The sequence below is a fragment of the Squalius cephalus genome (genome assembly GCF_949319135.1).
Source record: "Squalius cephalus genome assembly, chromosome: 11".
Classification (NCBI taxonomy): Eukaryota; Metazoa; Chordata; class Actinopteri; order Cypriniformes; family Leuciscidae; genus Squalius; species Squalius cephalus.
The window spans coordinates 18,717,507-18,737,340 of record NC_137132.1 but is presented as its reverse complement, the minus strand read 5'-3'; the positions used below and the strand labels follow the sequence as shown (position 1 = coordinate 18,737,340).

General features: G+C 37.2%; 1 protein-coding gene across 5 annotated transcripts in view; it reads left to right on the top strand.

Moving 5' to 3' along the window:
- brip1 (BRCA1 interacting helicase 1) overlaps window positions 1–19,603 on the top strand; it is a 64,675-nt gene extending 45,072 nt beyond the window's left edge. For 2 of the 5 annotated variants that reach the window (XM_079885977.1, XM_079885974.1), the window contains exon 24: window positions 18,725–19,603. The gene's annotated coding sequence lies outside the window, so the exon portion shown is untranslated. Of the gene's footprint in view, window positions 1–600; window positions 753–18,724 lie in introns of those variants that run through there. The other 3 variants (XM_079885976.1, XM_079885978.1, XM_079885975.1) reach the window with 2 other exon arrangements.
- Window positions 19,604–19,834: the final 231 nt, after the last annotated feature.

Sequence of the window (19,834 nt, the reverse complement as noted above, 5' to 3'; positions counted from 1 at the left end):
TTTTCCGTCATCTCCGGGCACGTTCATATGTAAAATGCGCAAGTTATTTTGTCTATTAGATCAAAATATCTGAAAAAACCCATACATTTACCCGACCCTCCCCTCAAAGAAATCAGGACAGAAGTTGTTGAAAGTGGACTAAAGAGACTAGGTGTAAACGGGTATGTGTCTCCCTCGTCTACTTGTGATCCAATCGACCAAAACGCATCTTAATGCCAGTGTAAACGGGGCCTAAGAGAGTTCTGTAAATCAGATCTACAAATGTAGCATGTTTCTAGACTTTATATGTACTTTTTCTTCTCTAGTCACTGTTTTAAACCCTTTTGGAATTAACTGATTCCCAATAGGCAGACAGACCATTGCTTAGATTTAACAGAGACTTATTTTAATTCTTTCTGCATGATTCAGGTAAAAGCACTGTCTGGTAAAGAGCCACATACAACAGCAAATCAGCCAGACAATGGATAACAGCCTCTCATTGTCCTGTTCTGCTGTGGTATTGCTAGACTGCTCATATATTACCTCACATTCCCCTTGATTTGTGATGTAGGTGCCTATAAAGTTGTCTGATTCCACCATGTGTTTTTGATTTCGCTGTAGGCTAGGTGGAAAGCTTGTGAAGTTCACTACTCTGGGAGAACTGTCTCCTCGGTGCTGATCATAGCGGGGATTACCTGAGCTATGAGCCTTGGCGTTCTTCATGCCATGCTATAAGACCCAGCATTGGCTCCTATTGGAGGAGAGAGCACTCCTTCCTGCCCAGGGTGCTAAATAACCATGCTCTTGAAGGTCTGTCTCCTACCTCACCAAAGAATGTTAAGGGGCAATATGTGATTTCCTTGCTGAGTTTAAAGGTAAATCAGTGACTCAATGCCTTGTTGGTAGATGTTCCATGCTGTTAGTGATTTGCTGTCGTCTAAATGCTGCAGACAAGCTTTTTTGTGTGATATCGATGCAGGTCATAAATTGAATTGAATTTAGGCCCTTGTTCATTCCCTCGTACTCCACTGTGTGTGTACATGTTTATTTTTGTTTGGACTTTTTAAAAAAAATACCAGTCCTTTATTATTTGTCTTGTATAGGGCAATGCTGGCTTTTTTCAGTGTAAGTTGCAGTGTACTGTTCTGTATGAGTCTGGAGTACAGTAAGACAAACACACAACAAAACACGACCTTTCAGAGAATTTCTAGTTTAACTGCCAAATAGCTTTATGCATATGTGACTTTCACAGGCTTCTACCTTATTTGAACACCCATATCTACATATTGCCCCTATCTTTTTTGTTAAATATTTTGACTAATCTGATACAGACTTACCAATACATTTGGATGCCAGTGGAATCTTTAATACATTTCAGTCTTAAGTTAGGAAACTATGAGGCATATGTAACAAGTAAGTTTAATAAATTTACATTACTTTTCCACATCTAAAAATCGTACTTTTAAAATAAGGTTACCTAATTTATTCAGGTTTTTTTTTTCCAAGTCATGTTTTTTTCTTTCTGTCTTTAAAGACAAAAAAACAGTTGTTGGAGGGGCGATTTACAAATATCTATAAGAAATATCTTGATTGTTATACTACTATATTCATTATTATTGCAGTATTTATTTTTATTTTATGTAGGGTTGGATGGAATGCAGGTCATTTTCAGTACTAATAATTACTACTTTATAATAATGTTAGCACTGTACAAATAGGTTCTATAGGTTAGCATTAGTTAATGCAATAATTAATGTGATATAACAATTTACAGTATTTTTTACATCATTTATTAATCCTGGTTAATGTTAATTTGAATACATGAATATATTTTTTAAATTTCAAGGGGTTTAAATATACATTTTGTATTATTAACAAAGAACACTAATTAATTTATAAATTAACCTCAAACTAGACTAATAAATGCTTAAAAAAAATTTAGGTCGTCATACGGGATGCATTCAGTAATGTAAAGTGTTATGTAATAATATTAATTGAATTGCCAGAGTCTCTCCCTATGTTGTCCGCATATAAGGCATAAGTAATAAGTTTAATTAATGTACATGACTTTTCCACAGGGTTTTTATTTTGACATATGCAATGTGCCAGAGCACCATAACTAAGTAAACAGTAAGCATGTTCTTAACAAGTCGATAGCGATTTCATCAGAGAAACCAATCAATCGTCTGTTAAATCCAGCTGCCAGCCCCCAGAATGATGGATGCTACATCTGTTTGTAAAGGTTTGTGTGAAAAAAAAAAAAATCTCCTGGCTGTGAGAGAATGCCCGGCTCCTCCTCTCTCAGAGCTTGCAAATGAGTGAAGGAAACCTAAGTGAAAATTGAATGCTTTAGAAGTGCGTATGCGCGCCTGTTAGCGCATTTGTGTGCCTCGCTAGAATGTAGGTGGTCTGTGGTTGTGTAAATATTGGAAGCTCTGAGACACAGTGTGTCAAAACACGCAGGGTTTCAAGTGCCACGCTAATGAATGGGGGCCACATGTGGAGTGCCACGGCGGTTTGTTTAAGCAAATGAACTCTGCTGACAGACATCTGCCCTAATGTGCAGGCAGAGACAGCTCCGATGCAGGATTTATACACAGACACACATACTAAGGCGCACCCTTCCCCTTCGTGCCTCTGTCTAGAGGCGACTTCAGAGGCCTTTAAAAGTGGCAGCCGAACAGCAGAGGCACTCCGTGTGTTGACAGACAGACTATGTAAGAGACAGGGGTGGGTGAATTATGCATGCACACTTTCACAACACTCAACACTTGCCCTGACTCATCATTACACGGTGCATAAGCATCATGAGAAAGGCAACTGTTTATTTAGCCTCTTTTGAGCACTTTTATTCCCGTTGCCTTTAATCCAGCTCGGCACGACCCAAGATCGGTAGTGTTCATTTTCAAATGGAAGAAACTGGTTTAAGGCCTTTCAGAGATGGGAGTTTAGCATGTGGACACAAGCCAACAGTGTTAAATGTCTTAAGGTTTTCAAAGGATTCAGTACAACAAAGATCGAATGAGTTGTGAAGAACTAATGAATTGTCATCGGAAGCGCGGCTGTGTAAAGAATGGCTTTCAGCAAGAATTCGAAGTGCTTTATTGCTGAGTAGTTAGTTGACATTTATCTGTACAACTTCATTGAACCATGTCTTGTGACTGCTGCAAGTGAAGTTCAATTTGTTAGCATTGGTTAATTCATTAGATAACGTGCAGGTAACAATCCTTTTAAAGCATTTATTAATCTAGCTAATACTAAATTAATTGTGTTTTGAAAAAAAAGTGTTTTGTTTTAAATGATCAATACCACATACTTTGCTTCAGTTAATAATTCAAAAGTTCAGTTTGGTAACTTCAGTTGATTCATTGTATAACAAACTATTTTTTAAGCATTTATTAATCTAGACTAATATTAAATCAATTTGTCTAGACTAATATTAAATCAATTTGTCTTTTGTGTGTGTGTATTGGCATATTAGCCATTGCTTGTTTTCCACTGTAATAATTATTACAGTTTAACGTTAACGTTAAAAAATTTATTATGTGTAGATTAACATTCACAAAATGAATCAAAGCTTTAGTGTTTATCGTTAGTTCATGATGCTTAATGCATTAACTAATGTCACCTGTAATGTAACTAATGTAACCTTATTATGAAGTGTTATAGAAGTTGTTAGCAAGTTACATTTCCTCTCAGTAAAATCGAAGTTGACCAGAAACAGGTGTGACCTCCAAAGTCAAAAAGATAAAATACCATCACTTTTAATTCAATATCTTCCGGCTTATACCAGGAATCACACCCAAAAAAACAAGATGGTGTCAGAACAGCCCCAAGCTAGAATCTTTGCAACAACAAAAGAGGTGATACCTTAGAAACTGAAAACAAGTCAATGTTGTCATTTTCCAAAAGGATGAAAGACACTAATGCGGTGAAAGGATCCGTGCTCAGAAGTTTGTGTGCTTTAGCAAGCGAGGGATTACTTATGTAAAATAACAAGGGGAGGTGTCGGCACAGGTGCCTCTCGCTGTTGAGAAGCTCCACTGGCCGAGGTCCAGACACACTCACGCATCTGCAGCTCCCCTCCCTTCCTCTGCGTGTCAGCGCACAAAGCCCATGGGCTTTCTGACAATGAGAGCATCGCTGTCGCACCAGGAGAACACCTCGAAAGCAAACACAGTCATAGCTGGCCACAAAAGCGACCAGGGAGCACTGTACTTTTATGCCCCTGAGTGCCTTGTTAGGGGCACAATGACTTGCAGACCTGGACAGCAGGTGTTACATTAAAGAGCTGCTCTGATGTATTGTGGCCGCCTATTCTCACTAGGACCTGTGTTTGCTTTCTCTTTGACTTTGCAATCACACCCAACAAAGCATTGTTTTTGAGAGCACAGGAAAGTGCAGTGATAAGCTTTATCAATTATGTTTATAGAGATTGAGGTGCTCTCATACTCGGCATCTCCCTCTTTTTTTGTTTGCTGAAAACCAAACCACTCCGTTTCTGTTTGTCAATTTTTAATAAGCGTGTTTGAAAGACTTTTCAACTATAGTCAGATTTGCACCTACAGTATATTTTTATATTTACAATTATATATACAATTTGCATAAATGTATATACATTTATTCTATAAATCACTTATAATACATCACTTATTTTATGATGACTACGGCTGAATCTAGTTACAATAATCAAGAATACAGTAAAAACAGAACAATTGTTAAATATTAATGCAATTCATAATAACCGTTTTATATTTTAATTTCTTTTTAAAATGTAATTTACTCCAGTGATGGCAAAGCTAAATTCAGCATCATTATTATCCTTCGGAAATCATTCTAATATTCTGATTTGTTGTTCAAGAAACATTTCTTGTTATTAGCGATGTTGGAAACAGTGCTGCTTGATGTTTTTGTGGAAACCATGATACAAATTCTTTTCTTTTTTTTTTTTTTTAAATGAATAGAAAGTCCAAAAGAACTACATTTGAAATAGAAATCTTTTGTAAAACTAGAAATGTATTTACTGTGACTTTTGATCATCTTAATGCATCCTTGCTGAATAAAAATGTAAATTTACTTGTAAAAAAATCTTACCAACACATTTGACGTGTGTGTGTGCGTGAATGTATATATTTTTAAGTCTCTTCTGCTCACCAAGGCTGCATTTATATATTATATATTTATATATATATATACATTTTTAATTAATAATAAAAAAGCAACTTGTGTGTGTGGATATGTTTAAAAATAATAATTTAAATATTTACTTTTAAAACGGTACTTTTTAAGTATTTTAAATCTATATTTATATGTATTATGTAGATTTCATATGGAGAGGTTTTTTTTAATTATCTATTAGGACATTCAACCATTCATTCATTGAAGGCCAGTAGATGGCAGTATGCTCCACAGCATTGCTGTTTTGCCAGCATAGTCTGGCTAATGTGAATAGATTTACAATATCCTTACCCTGCCTTTCATAGTCACTTAGACAGTTGAAGACATCTTTAACTGAAGCAGGGTTTTAACCATGTCACAACAAAGATGCACAACTGTCTCTGTTTGACACAAATATGTGCAAATAAGGTTCTGCACAACTGCCATTTATTGTCTCCTTTTCTGCTCAATCATCTCAAACATGGTCATCAATTTAAGATGTGATGTCAACCATATACCCCTGAACCTTTGAACTCCTTATAGCAGCTCACTGGCTCTGTGCTGCTGGTATGTTATGACCAGCAGGACATCTTTGCTGTGTACAGCCTCAGAGGCTTGGGCTGGCTGAAGAACTTGGCTCTCCTAAAGCCCCGAGAAGTGTTGTGCGACAACAATTCTGTCATCATGTGATGAAGACCTCGCAATCCTCCCCTGCTATGTGTTTATGCTATTAGCTCAGGCCAGGAGAGACAAGGGACTGCTATTAGAAAAGAGAACATGTTGATAATTGCCGTGTCCTGCAGCACTGCTGAGCTGTATGTATTTGTGAAAGCCGTTTGCAGAATTAGGAATGAGTCGGAGGCGTTAAAGCTTGGGATAATGAGAAGGCAAACAGGATTATTGACAGAGACAAAGGGAGCTTTAGAGGTGTCTCCACTAGCTGTGTGAATGTAGTACACACTCCCAGTGCACTGGGAGGTACGTAAGGTTAACACAGATATGGTTGAAGCTGTTAACCCTGTCGTGTTTGGACGGATGCTTATAGAGCTACCTCACTATCTTCGTCGAGTCATATGACCCAGATATAACCATTCCCCTCATTTTTAGGGTGCTTTATTTGAATGTGCCATCATTGTCTGTTAATTGGCTTTCATTCGTGACCCACTTTTTGCCCGTGAGGCCTCAGCTCCCCCGTTGTGCATCTCCAGTCATGTGTCCAATTGTGCAGTGGAGGAGGGAGGAGGGCCGGTGCATCCCTGAGTTTGCCGATTGGATCGTTGCACCATCTCTAATTACCCTCCTCTTTGGGAACGCCAAGGTGTCACCGACGTGCTCACTTCAACCCGTCATTCTTTTCCCCATCAGTAAATGTCTTCCCACCCCATTATTTTACATCTCATTTGATTGCAGACAGGGGGTGCTGTTCACTAACACTTCTGCACACCTCTTTATATTTATTCAAATAGATGAACTTTCCTCTTTACGATTTGGGAGAGCCGTGCGAAGATTTACTTATCTCTAAGTGGATGATATTTAAGCTTGCCTATTTTCTTCACAAATGGTGCAAGGACATCTGTTTCTGAGTCTCATCTGATAGAGTACCGGCTGTTCAAACTTCTGGAAGCCTCCACCAATCAGCAATGCAAACACAAGCAAATATCTCTCTTTTGTACCAGGCAAATCATTTGTCTGTCCTAGCAGTTTTCACCAAAAATGCTTTGTGTACCAAAGCAAGCTATTGTGGCCTGGCGTACTTGGGAGGATTTTGGAGTTTTAAAGTGTGTAAAGGAAGATTATGAGCACACATTGCTGACCCCCCAAAACTAATTGAGTGTCTAAAGCAACATGGTTTCCCAGGGGGGCTTGACTTGTTGTTTTATAAGTGTTAGCTAACATCATCTTGACAGCACAAAGAGATCCTTCAGTGCCCATGTCTAGACCAGCACAACTTCTTAGGCCCAAATTCATCTCCTGGTATTTTAATCCTGATTACTATTGCAGAAAATACAAGTTTAAATACAAACACTAAAGATAAAGATATTAAAATTAAAAAATATGATTTTGTATGTTAATTGTCTTTTTTCATTTTTAAATGTAACTACTTTTTTTACAGTGTATTAAACTTATATTTTAATTTATGTACAAGTATACATAATTTATTTAATACATTTTAATCAGATGTGATTAGGGAATGTCCTTTTTTCACCATAAATTTTAAGGTGACTTGCAATTAAAAACAATTATTTTACTTATACAGAAAAACATACATTTAACAGTTACTATCTGTACTGTAAAGTATTAAAGATTATATTGTAATTACATTAAAATTACATACAATGTTAAAAAATTAAAGTTTTAGCTTTACTTACAGTTAATCAATTATTAGGTTTTTACTGTAGCACTTTTGCTATCTTTCTTCTTTGAAAATTACAATCATTTTTACAGTATGTTTTGGAGGAATAAAATCGAGCCTCAACATCCCAGTATGTTTATTAGTGACAGTAGAGGTGAGATCAGGAGCAGTGTTCACACGGTAAGGCATGTTTGCTCGTCTTTGATTTTCAACAGCAAACAGTTATTGTTTTTCTGATGACAAAGGAATAAAAAAGTTTTTGAGTCACGCAACTCCATGTCATGGATGTCTCCTCCTCTGCTACGCTCTGCACAATAGCCTGTAGCTTCATAGCGCCACTTAATCTTGCTCATGAGCAAAAATTTAATTGCTGGCAGTCAATATTTACCTGACTAACTGTTGAGCCACTTTAAAACGCAAAGTTTAGAGTGATGTTTTATATTAGCAATCATATTGCTAATGGCAGTGAGGGTGTTACTGCTAAAGAACAGAGAAAGCCCAAGGATTCTCCTTCTCACACATGCTGTCACTTGAACAAAAGAGTTGTGTGCTCTCTCACTCTTGTGCTCACAGCGCATAAACAAACACACAGCACAAAGACCAATAGGGGCAGAAGCTATGAGAGTAATCCAAAGAGCAAACAAGGGTGGGGAGCAGGGAGACATGAGCGTAGCTGTGAGTTTTGGGAGAGGCTAGAAGTGTATGTTGCTACAGGCTTCACCAAGCCTATCTAGTCAGATTCTTTTTAGGCTTCACCAAAAGAGTGTTTTACAGGTCAACATTTGATTGATTGATTTAGAATAACACCATTAATAAACAGTTAATTTTGTGTCAATATTTCCTTCTTGATATTAAGCACAAGATAAATATGAATAAGTGATTCATCGCAGAGACTGCCGCCTGTCACTAACAATACTATTAATACTTTTTTCTCACGAAGAGGGACTACGAGTGTTTATATCATCTTAGTGTCATTCATCCATTTTCAGCAGCTTACATGATGCTTTCGTTTATAAATGATTGTTTTTACAGGAATATTTCTGGTTCATATACCTGTCCTCGTATTTAGGTAATAACTGTCCTCCATGCACTTGTTCTCAAGGTAAAAGCTTCAACAAGCTGAAACTGACCACTGATGGATTTATTATTTATAGATTTGTGTGTGCTTTGAGTTCACAACATGCTTTTTCAATCATCTTCGTGCACGAACAGATTGTTTGTCATGCATGTTTAGGACACTGACAGGATGTCAACTAAGCCTGCACTTTGTGCTAGTTCACTCTTGTGACACAAGGATGTTTGCTGGTTCAATCCGGATGAGAATGAAGAATTGAAAGAGACAAGCTGTTGCGTCAGTTGGGGGATAGATCAACTTACCAGATTCGTTCATGCCCTTTAGATAATTTATAAACGAATCTGACCTAGAGAACATGACCTAAAAGAACAAGTGAAGCATTTTTGTTGTTGTTTTCACACCTTTGCACTGCAGCTTTAAATATAAGAATGACGCCGGTTTCACACTGCACGCGTTAGCAGAGCGGAGGCAGCGCAGAAGCAGTGCGTATGAGCGGGAGCAGCACATGCGCGTTTTGCTTTCACAGCGTTTGTCGCGCGCAGCTGAACCGCGGTTCGTGTACAGGTTTTTGAGGTTGTGGTCAACTAAGTAGGCTACTTTGACAGATTTTGTATATTTTTTTTTTTATAAATAAATATTGATAGGTAATTGATACCTGAATTATGTATTATATTATCTGCATATTTATTACGTATTAGCACTCATCTCCATGAAAAGCGTTCTGCAAAAGAGAAACTTTACGAAATCATTTAGATTGTTGAAATATCTGATAGGCCTACATATCTAATTTACAAACATTACCCATCATAAGCATTGTTAATAGAGACGTATTGTAAATGAGCAAATTCTCTAGAAAAAAAAAGTTAAAATATTCAACAAAATCATGCACATCATAGATGTATGCTGTATGTGTGCTATATCAATCTGTCTATTCTATTTACCTTTCTATATTGAGTTGAGTTGTTCGCTCGTGGGCCAGGGAAAGGTTGTCACAAACACTTTTACATGACTTGCCATCGGCACCAAGAGCCATTGCAACTTTATCCCATGCTTTTTCCTTTGCCTACAAGTCTTTATAAAGCACATTATGTGGATCATAAATAACTTTATGCTTTATGCTGTTGGAGTGTCGTCCATTATTTTCGTCTTTTCAGGTGCACTCTGAGACACCATGCTTTTGTTTATGACTGTCAGCATGACATCTGTTCTTATGCCTATATATATATATATATATATATATATATATATATATATATATATATATATATATATATATATATATATATATATATATATATATATATATATATTAATCTATAAACTGGCAGTAGCCTATAAATGGTTTAACTTGTTTTTGTAGTTCGGGCAAAAAGTTTGTTTTTGGACATTTGTTTTCTTTATAAATTGCTGAAGGTCATTTGATTGACTGTTTAAAACACAATAGATATCATCAATGCGCTTTTTGTGTAAAACTGCTGTGTATTTTGGCCACGATCAATGAATGCATTGTCACTTTAATTCAGCGTGAGCGGCGCAGCGAAAATAGAAACGATTTCGAAGCGCCGAAACGATCGCGGCACTGCTGCTTCTGCTGTGCTCCTGCTACGCGCTGCTGCGCCGCTTCTGCGTGCGGTGTTATTGCTCTAATCTAACATGGGCGCCGAAAAAAATACGCGCTGCTTACGCTCTGCTAACGCGTGCAGTGTGAACTAGAGGGTGACACGGGAGTGGATTTTCAAACCTCTCCCGTCCCACTCCCACAAAAAAAATCCTGTCCCGTCCCAATCCCACGAAAAAACATCCAATCCCGTCCCAATCCCAGAAGAATGATCCTATTCCCTCCCACTCCCGTGTTGTGTTTTTTTTACCGGAATCTGTCAGTTACAGTAAAAAAATACAGTACAGATAACAGCATAGCACAGCTTATGTTACTTTATTTAACTGAAAGCCAGTTTAAACAATGCACATTAAACACATTAAATTTCCTGTAAATCATCCATGCAAAGTAAACACACACACAGGCACAAAAAAAAAATGCATCACAATAAGTGTATTGTGATTGTCACTAACATTTTAGTAACTAAACTGAATTTTATTAGGTTTAGTGACAACATGTTACAATGTTTACATGGTACAATTTCTGGTAAGCTACGCTTTTTTATTATTTCAATTCAATTCAATTATTGTGATTTGATTTAATATTGACTCATTTGGATAAATATTAGGTAGGCTACACAATAGGCGTTATTTGTTCTCAAGAAAAAAACAACAACTCACCTAATGCTGTAAACATACAGAGAGCCCTATCAGCTGGTAGTAGGCTATTATTTAAGGTTAAAAATAACTCAAATTAAATATAATGCGGGTTTTTTTTTTTATTATAATAACAACTTTATTTAATGATATAAGTAAAAATATAATAAATATGTAATATAGAACACATATTTAGCAAAATACTCTCTATAGCTATTTTTTTCTTGCCAACTACGTGCTATAGCCTATATTATGTTCATTAAATGGCTTTCCTGAGGTAAATGTGACATATTTGTCCTCCAGCTATGTTATTGACCTCTTCACGCTGATGAAAAACACTGATTGATCGATATTATGTATGAGGAATATACATTTCGGTAAGTTGTACTGTATCTTTCAGTGTTCATTCGTGTTGTAGAGATGATCGGTTCACGTGCGCTAGGGATCTGTCACGTAACATTTACAAGCACCAAAACGGTATTTATTCTTTGAATTTCGTAATAAAATTGACAGAATCTGAGAGCTGAGATTTTTTTATATCATAAAGTAACCTGTTCTGCCTAGTCTGTTGGTCTCCGTGTCCTCTTTGCTTCGCGGTTTTTCTGTGCGTGAGAAAATGGATGTGTGGCGTGAGAGCGTGTGAAAAGTGTCAGTTGCGTGTGTCTCACGGTGAATGCGTGAGAGTTGGCAGCTCTGTCTTATATTATTGATGGTTGGCATTGTATACCAACTTGGTGCATATGTTACAGCCACCAACTGGTACGGGTGTGTGGAGCACGTCATTCACTTTACCAGCCACACCAAAGCAAACAGGAGAGCATAAAGAGACAGGGCAAATAGAATTTAGTTCAAAATTTAAATATAGAGTTTATTTATAGAAACTGTATATTTGTGTATAAAGTTGGGTATCATAGTTTTATTACGATTCCCGGTCCCGCCCACTCGCGCTGACATTTTTTCCTGTCCCGTCCCAATCCCGTGATTAATAGTGATTTTGTTTCCCATCCCGCGGGATTCACGAAAAAATGTCAGCCTCTAGTGTGAACCCGGCGTGAGTGTTTAGTGTTTCGAGTTATTATCTTTTACTTGATAAATAAGCTCAGATGTCTTTTCGTCATGATTTGTCTGTCATGGGGATGTTGTTCATGGTGGTTTGATTATTAAACTGCTGTATACGACTTTCCTTCAATGACCTCTACTTTTTAGTAAGCCTACCTTGATTCTTGTTTTGGAACTCAGCAATGTTAACTGGTTAATTCACCTGATGGTTTATGAATGCCAATTTCTCCTTTTTTTAGATGGACACAGCCGTGCCCATGCAAATAAGCAAAATGTGTCAACCAACCACTGTGCATTCATAATGCTGTTTAAAGAGATGAGGAATGAACTAACTAAGCAATATATGGACTGTGGTGTGGGCCATTGTGCCATGATTTGACATTTTGTAACCAGTGATTGTGAATTGATTATGTTGTAATGCACCAAAGATAAGTTTCTCAAATATATTTGTCACCCGACTGCACCCCCATTCTGGTCTAATATCAAGTTTTGATATTTTAAGGGTAACATTCTCAGTCGTTCTCGATATCCATCTGTGTCAGATTCCAAACCACGCTGTACCTGACCAGACATGCCTTGCATTGTTGCAATTTGTCTGGAAAATAAGATATAGACATGAAACAAAGGTCAATAAGAATATGACCTCTTTGACAATCGACTGTATGACCTTGATGAGGATACAGCATGTAACAATATTTTCCATGTTAGTTGGGTTAGTAAAATGGAAACAGTGTCTAATTGAAGAGGAAAAACTTAGTCAGCATGTCTGCAAGAAGTTAAGACATATCAAACTGCTGTGTTCAAACCAGCAGGAATTTACAAGAGAAGTTGAAAACAAAAGACCATGTGGAAAAAACAAAAACAAGGAGAGTCATTATGCTGTATGCATTCCTTTTTACTTGCTGTCACTCTCACTCTGTAGTGTTTTTTGCTTGACCTGAGTGGGTCTCATTTCCTTTGTCCTAAGATTCTTTGTTAATTAATGGTGACGAGGTTGTGTAATTGGATTTCTTTGTCATTAGTTTATGCAAGGGATTGACATAATGCCGTTTATTTAGCTTAGATGATGTGTCTAATGCACTGACTTATTGAAGTTCAGTTTCACTTTCAGCATTAAGTGTCATGGTTGATTTCGCTACTAAAGTAACATTCTTCTGTAGGGAGGAATGTGTTTTCATGCATTGTACAGCCTGTCAAAAGGTCAAATTTCTATGAGATATGGAAGCATGTTGGTACAACACGTCAAATTTGATGACAAATCAACCATCCATGAAAAGCGTATTGTTTTATCACTCTTAGTTGAGTTGAGGTGGTACATACCTTACCATATGTGCATATTTATATATAATATTTATTTTAGTTTTATTTCAAATACTTTATTTAAATATATAATTTGTTTTATTTTTATATTTTATTATCTTTTTTTTATATTTTTTATTCATGTTTTAAATATTTTAATTTTAAATATAGAACAGCTTGATTTTTAAATCAACTGAATCATTTATGTATAACTTGTATGTCAGTCCAACATTCCCTCCGCATTTTAATTTAGAATGACGTGCTGACTTAGAAATCTCTAATTATTGATTAGCCAAAACATGATTGTTTTTTGTTGTTGTTTTAGCTAGTTACCTGATCCTATACTGCCCCAGTACAAATATCTTTTTGATTTTTGTCTTTTAAAAAAATAAAAGATTTTTGTTTTTAACATGGCTTTGAACATCCAGAACATCTAAGAGAAGCTACCAGCTGCAGAAACAGAATCCAGACTGTCTTTTTGTGTTTGTTACAAAGTAATCAGCTTTGCTTGGGTGGCAGACAGTTATCTGTGCCATCAGAGAACAGTCTGTAAACTGGCATCTCATTCTCAATGCTGATTCCACTGCCTGCAGCATATTTGCCTTTTCATACAGCCATCTGATGTTTTACACTTCTTAAGAGTCTTCAGAGGTACTGTATTTTGAGTAACTACTTGAGAAACTTTAGTAAGGAAAAAAAGTTAGATTTCCCTGTCTGTGATTAAAAAAAAAAAGTTTATATATATATATACTAAATTATCACTAAATTATCATAATTCGCTTCATAACAAATTATATCTACCCAGCACGTTAAGTTCTTCTTGTGTGTCGATATTTTTCTTTAAGTCAGTGAGAACTTGGATTGTTCCTTTAAACTATAATTATGGTCATTGAAGTGCGGGATTTTTGGAGACGTGGGCAACTGCAGCAGTTAAGCAATTTAAGAAATAAATAATTAACTGAATAGCACTTGATATAAACATGTATATGACAGAAACAAAATTTTTCTGCTCTCTTAGGCCTTTTCAAACTTATTTAGAGTGGTCTTACCCTCTTCAGCTTTGTTTGCTTAGCCCTTCTACTAATATACAACCACCCACAGTGAAGTTGAGGCCTATTGAGCCATATAGGGGCATTAGAAAGATAATGTGTGCACTGGCACTGATCATGACAACGACAGCTCGACCTGACACTAATCTTGCGACCTTTCATGCGTTCTTCGCATACCCACCATTCCTCCAGTGTTTCAGTGGTGTCCAAGCATGACAGGTAAAAGGTGCATCACCCTTCATTCCGAGTCTGAATGCAGGCGTCTCTTTGAATTGCCACTTTATCTGTTTTGCTTGGCTGCTCGTCAAAGGTAGAAACATTGATGCAGCTGTAATATAGTGTGCTTCCCTTATCCTCTGAATGTTACCTGTATTTGTAATCTTTACCTCTGTAAGGGAGTCGCACGAAAATTGAGGGCACGAAAGGTCACCTCCACAAGCAGAAAACCCCCAGCTGAGATTCAGGTTTGATGTTGAACATCAGTGTCTATGAATGCTCAAAAACCACTGGCTTTGAGAAATAAGTTCATATTGGGGAAATATTATTACTGCTTTAACTTTACTTTATTAGCTTCACTTCCATTCGTTTTAATGAGATAGAGAAAATAATGTTTCCTGTCACCTTTAGAGCATGTCATTTTCCTGTATAGCCACTCCACAGACCCACTTTTTAGTTCATCTTGTCAGCCTGAAGCAGTAAACACCTGTTCTGACCAAGTTGCCATATCAGCTCAGAACAGCTTTACGTAAGCCAGCAAGGATGAGCTTCAAATCACCTGTAAAGAGTCTTTGAGCCTTAACTGAGGACCTTAATCCTTTAGTTTGCCTTCCATCTTGGGCTTAGGGCACTTACAGTGCCGCAAGTTGGCATCGGTTTTGGCTAGTGGCCCCTGGAAAGTCCATTTGTCCTTTGGCAAATTCAAATTGTTTGTGCTCAACTCACTCTTAATCTCATCAATTTTGTGCATTGAGACATCTACTCTCTGTTGTTTTTGAAAGAATGTTAGAATGCAATTTTGTGCTAAAAGAGTTTCTCTGCAAAAAAAAAAAAAAAAACTAGCTAGTTTAGTGTATGTAATACAAGAACATTGCTTTTTCTTCCATAATGGTTTATCTGAATAATTTTTATTTGCACTTTACATCTACTTAGATTCCAGAACAGTCATTGTTCCATTAATGAGTTAGATTTGGTGATAAAACTGATTGAGTATGGTGATATCCTGAACCTGCGAGTTTTCCAGTAAGCCCACAGGTGGATGTGGCAGATGACTCACAAATCCAATCTGCTTTATTTTATTTTTATTTGCCCGGTGTATCTGGCTAATTAGCATCACAGGCTTTGCTTGGCAAAGTGTGTAAAATGACAAACAAGGTTGTATTGTGCTCCTCCTCCTCCTTTTGCCAGGTAATCACTTTTCGATGGTCTTATCCCCTCTGCCTGCTCTGTCAGTCACTGGTGGCCTGATATTCCGTAAGCTGTATTTGTTTTTTGTCAAACTAAACACTTGATCTGTGCGCAGGCATCAACCGGAGGTGAGGTCTCGGGAGGCAGATCATCTCATTTGGGTATTAAAGAGGACAAATGAATTAGCCTGAGGCTTTGCAGTTGCTTTTTCCAGGCTAATCCCAAATCTTCCCTCACAGTGCGGGATTGCTAGGCTCTCCTGGGAACTACATTAAAGTGACAAAGATGATTCTGGAAGACACAGTCCTCCGGTTCTGTCATTATTTACTCACTGTCATGTTGTTCCAAACCAATACAATGGAAGTCAGTGGGACAACATTGGATCCCTCTGAATTTTAATTGGAATGTTCAATTTTGGGTGAAGGATCCATTTAAACTTAACATTACATTTGCACTGAAAATCTTGTTCATTGTTTTGTTTATTATGGAAAGCCAATAACTTTTAAAGAATGTTAGCCACAGAAACAGGTATTACATTATGATCAACCTCATTTCTCTAACACCTCCATGGTTCTGCAGTAACAGTGTTCAGCCAGTAGAGGGGATTGGCACTCAAGATGGTTGAAAACTGGCAGCCATTCTCCCCTCCTTATACACAATACCTTGTCTATTTGAATAGACCTGTCCCGATTCTTAAAAGCAAAGGACTATCCACTCTAGACTACAGCCCCTGTTGAGTCTTTTCTGTCAAGTCTTGACTTCATTCATTTGTTATTTTGGTCAAATAAACTGAATATGTGCTGTAGTAACAGAACTGGTACAAGTGATGTAAGCATAAACAGTGCCTCAAGCTTAAACAAATTGGTTTTCCACTTCCTTAAATGACTAATGCCTTTAAAGGAGTGCTGATGTGGGAGTCAAAGACTTGTGGAAGGAAGGAATCCTCTGTTGCAAACTCAATCTCGTCACTAAAATGTACTCGAGGAGGTCCCCTCAAGACCAAATGCTACACCTTGTCCTCCAGAAAAACACTGCCTAATTATTGTCATATGACTGCAAAATTTGATCTCTTTCCTTTGACCTATACATTTGCTTTACTGCAGATAAAATACAGAGGTAAGCGGACTCGGTTACTTTAATCATTGATTGGTCGCTTGATAGGTCATGTGTACGCTGCAAAAACCCTCTCGCTGGTTGGTTTATTCTGTGCAACACTTCCTTCATTCCCTCTTTTTCTTGTGCACACACTCTAGGATGCTGTGTTAAGATTGGGGGCTTGTGAAAGGGGCAGCCCTTGGCGTATTAACAGCTGATTGGTTGTCTAAACCCAACAAAAATTCTGTTGAGAATGAAGAGGTGGAGAATTGAGGTGCACAAAAGCATATCATGCTTTCAAACACTAATTTGCCATCCAGAACTCGCTCTTTCCTTTACTACACATGCACAGGCTCACATGCTAAACCATTAGACAAATGTGATGCAACAATGAGGTAATGTGAAGTCTATGCATGTGCAGTCCTCAAATCCAACCCCAACGGTTTTTATGATCCTGTTTTCATCATATTCAGTTTTTTTTTGTTTTTTTGATATGTTTGTATTTCAGTGAAGTATATATTTGGATACAGATCAATATTTTTCACTTTGCGAAACACTGTTATAATTGGTTAAACAGCCTTTTATAAAAATTAGCCCCAAATTTGAGCTTGTTTGTTGTCTGTGTTCTTCTGCCATCACGGCACAATATATATCAGGCTCACCGGTCTCCATTTAATCCGATGGATAAAAGATTAATCCATCCACCATTTCTTTAGAAAACTCTAATCCACAGTATGTATATAATACAATTATTAATTTTATTGGTCCTTTTATCCAAAGCCACTCAGTAATGTCGGACCCCAATTTTCTACAGTTGGGTTTATGTTTTATTGGAGTCGACCAGATGTACCTTTTGATCAATGGATGCCGCCTTGAGTTGGACCGCTGAATCTCCCAATTTGGCCCTCCTCCTGAAGCCCACCCTCTTGTGTAAGATCAGTCAACCCCCCTCCATTCCAATGCAGGAAGACCACAAACAACTCCAGCTTGAGGGATTATGATTTCGTTTTTATTCCAAAGTCACTGAAAGTGCAAAAAGCAACTTCGCATTAGACTTGACAGCATTAATGCCTGCTGCAATGGGCAGGTTATGCACAAAAAGGGCTCCATGTGGTGCCCCTCCCATTTCAGTCACCCCCCTTTTTTTTCATCCCGAGAGTGTTGGCGGGGCCCACTGAATGCAAAGCTGTCCGGTCGCCCCAGCGGATCTGGCCGCATGTGGATCGAATCAGAATTATCCACTAATTGACTATTTACTGGGCTCCAGAAAGGCCATAATGGACTTGATATTAAATCTTCTCAAAGTATTTAAAGTGTGCTTCTGAGTGCTCCTTCGAAGAGCCGATTCCAACGTTTTACAAGGAGGAGTGACTTAAGCTGCTGGGTCAGAGAGTTGCCTTGCCAAGGCGGCTCTCAGACGGGATTTAGGGACGACAGTGGGAAGCTGCAAGTGGAGGGCAAGGGAGATCTCCTCCAATGAGTTCCAGATGCCCCTCAGTTCCAACTTAGATAGATACTACAAGCTGGAGTATTCTCTGTGAGGCTTAAACCTGGCTCTATTTTAATGGAGATAGACAGCTTTATATGTGGAAAGTTAAATCGCATGAATCTTATAGGTCCAGTTTGTCTTTTTATGTGCTACCAAAGATTGGTTTAAAAAAAAAAAAAGGCCAGCTAAGTTTTGATCAGATGACAATGAGGCCTCTTTTTAAGTGATCCTAGATTTATCAGATGGGATTTAGTTAGGGAGAGTTTTTCAGTTTTTAAAAGCATATTAAAATACCAAATGACACTTCCTGTACTTGAACCCAGTCAGAAACAGAACCGCACACCATTGAAGTTATGTATAATATAATTTACTTCATGCTCATGTGTCCCATTGTATACTATTGGCACTTTATGGGATTCATTCTTGGACTGTGTATCACTCATGTAAATCAAAATGTTTTTGGAGCATTTCAAAGACCCAGAATCATGTTCTCATTTCCTCCCTTGCCTTAGATCTGGTTGGTTTCATCAGCAGTTGAGTTCTTCTCTACAATCAATACCCTGGGACCCATTCAGAGGAATCAACTGCATTTCCCATTTGTCTTTTAATATCCCTTTTATTTTTAGCACAAGAAAGTAATATTTTTTATGACTGTTTTCCCTTATGTTCTAAAAAAAACTGCTTTATGCAAATCAACTCAATTTTAAATAAAGTAAGAAAATCACATCATCTAGCACTTCTGTTTATCAATGAATCATAGATGAAAACATTGTTTAGCAGACACTCTTATCCAATGTGACTTTAAAGAAGTCCTTAAGTTTTTATATGTGAAAACATTATAGCCTATATGGTGTACATTCAGTGTAGCATAAATATTATAACATATTTCTTGATACATCGTTTTAAAAAAAAATTTGACCTAAACAAAAGTCAGCGATCATTTATCTTTTTATTTTATTGTTAATATTGTTATGGCTGATAACTGATATATTAAAATGAACATTATTTTGTAATTAATCTGTTAATAACGCAACCAAAAATCAACCCACAGTTCACAAAAACCACACTTGGAATTTTACCATCTAACAAACAGGTGAGTTGAAATTTGAGTGTTGTCTGTAGATCATTATTAACATGTTGTTAGTTATGTTAATTAACCATCATATAGGCCTATTTGGTTTCTATGGTTTGTTCAAACAGGAGGTCTTGAAAACAATGTTACATACTTTAATCTCTAAAAAGAGACTAAAAAAGGTACAGCTTATTCAACGTGTGCAAACAACTGAAATGCCTATGGAGAAAATTTGTTACATGATGAATTAACGGTCTCTTTTTGTCAGATTTGTCAACTTAAATGACAGTTTGAGTAAAATCACTACTTTATGTTCCCTTAACACATCCTGTTTTCCTTCATTAGAACCACAGTGCTTACCAGTGATACCCCATCCTTTTTTAATTTGACTTGTGGCTGCCTGCCCACGAAGGCTGTTTCACATTGTCGACCTAAAAGATTTTCCGACCTAGCCCAAACTCTGTTCTTCTCTATTCTTTTCTTAATGATCATTTTTAGGCCTCCATCTGGTTGCAAGGAGCTTTTGTGATGTCGAATTGCACTTATCAAA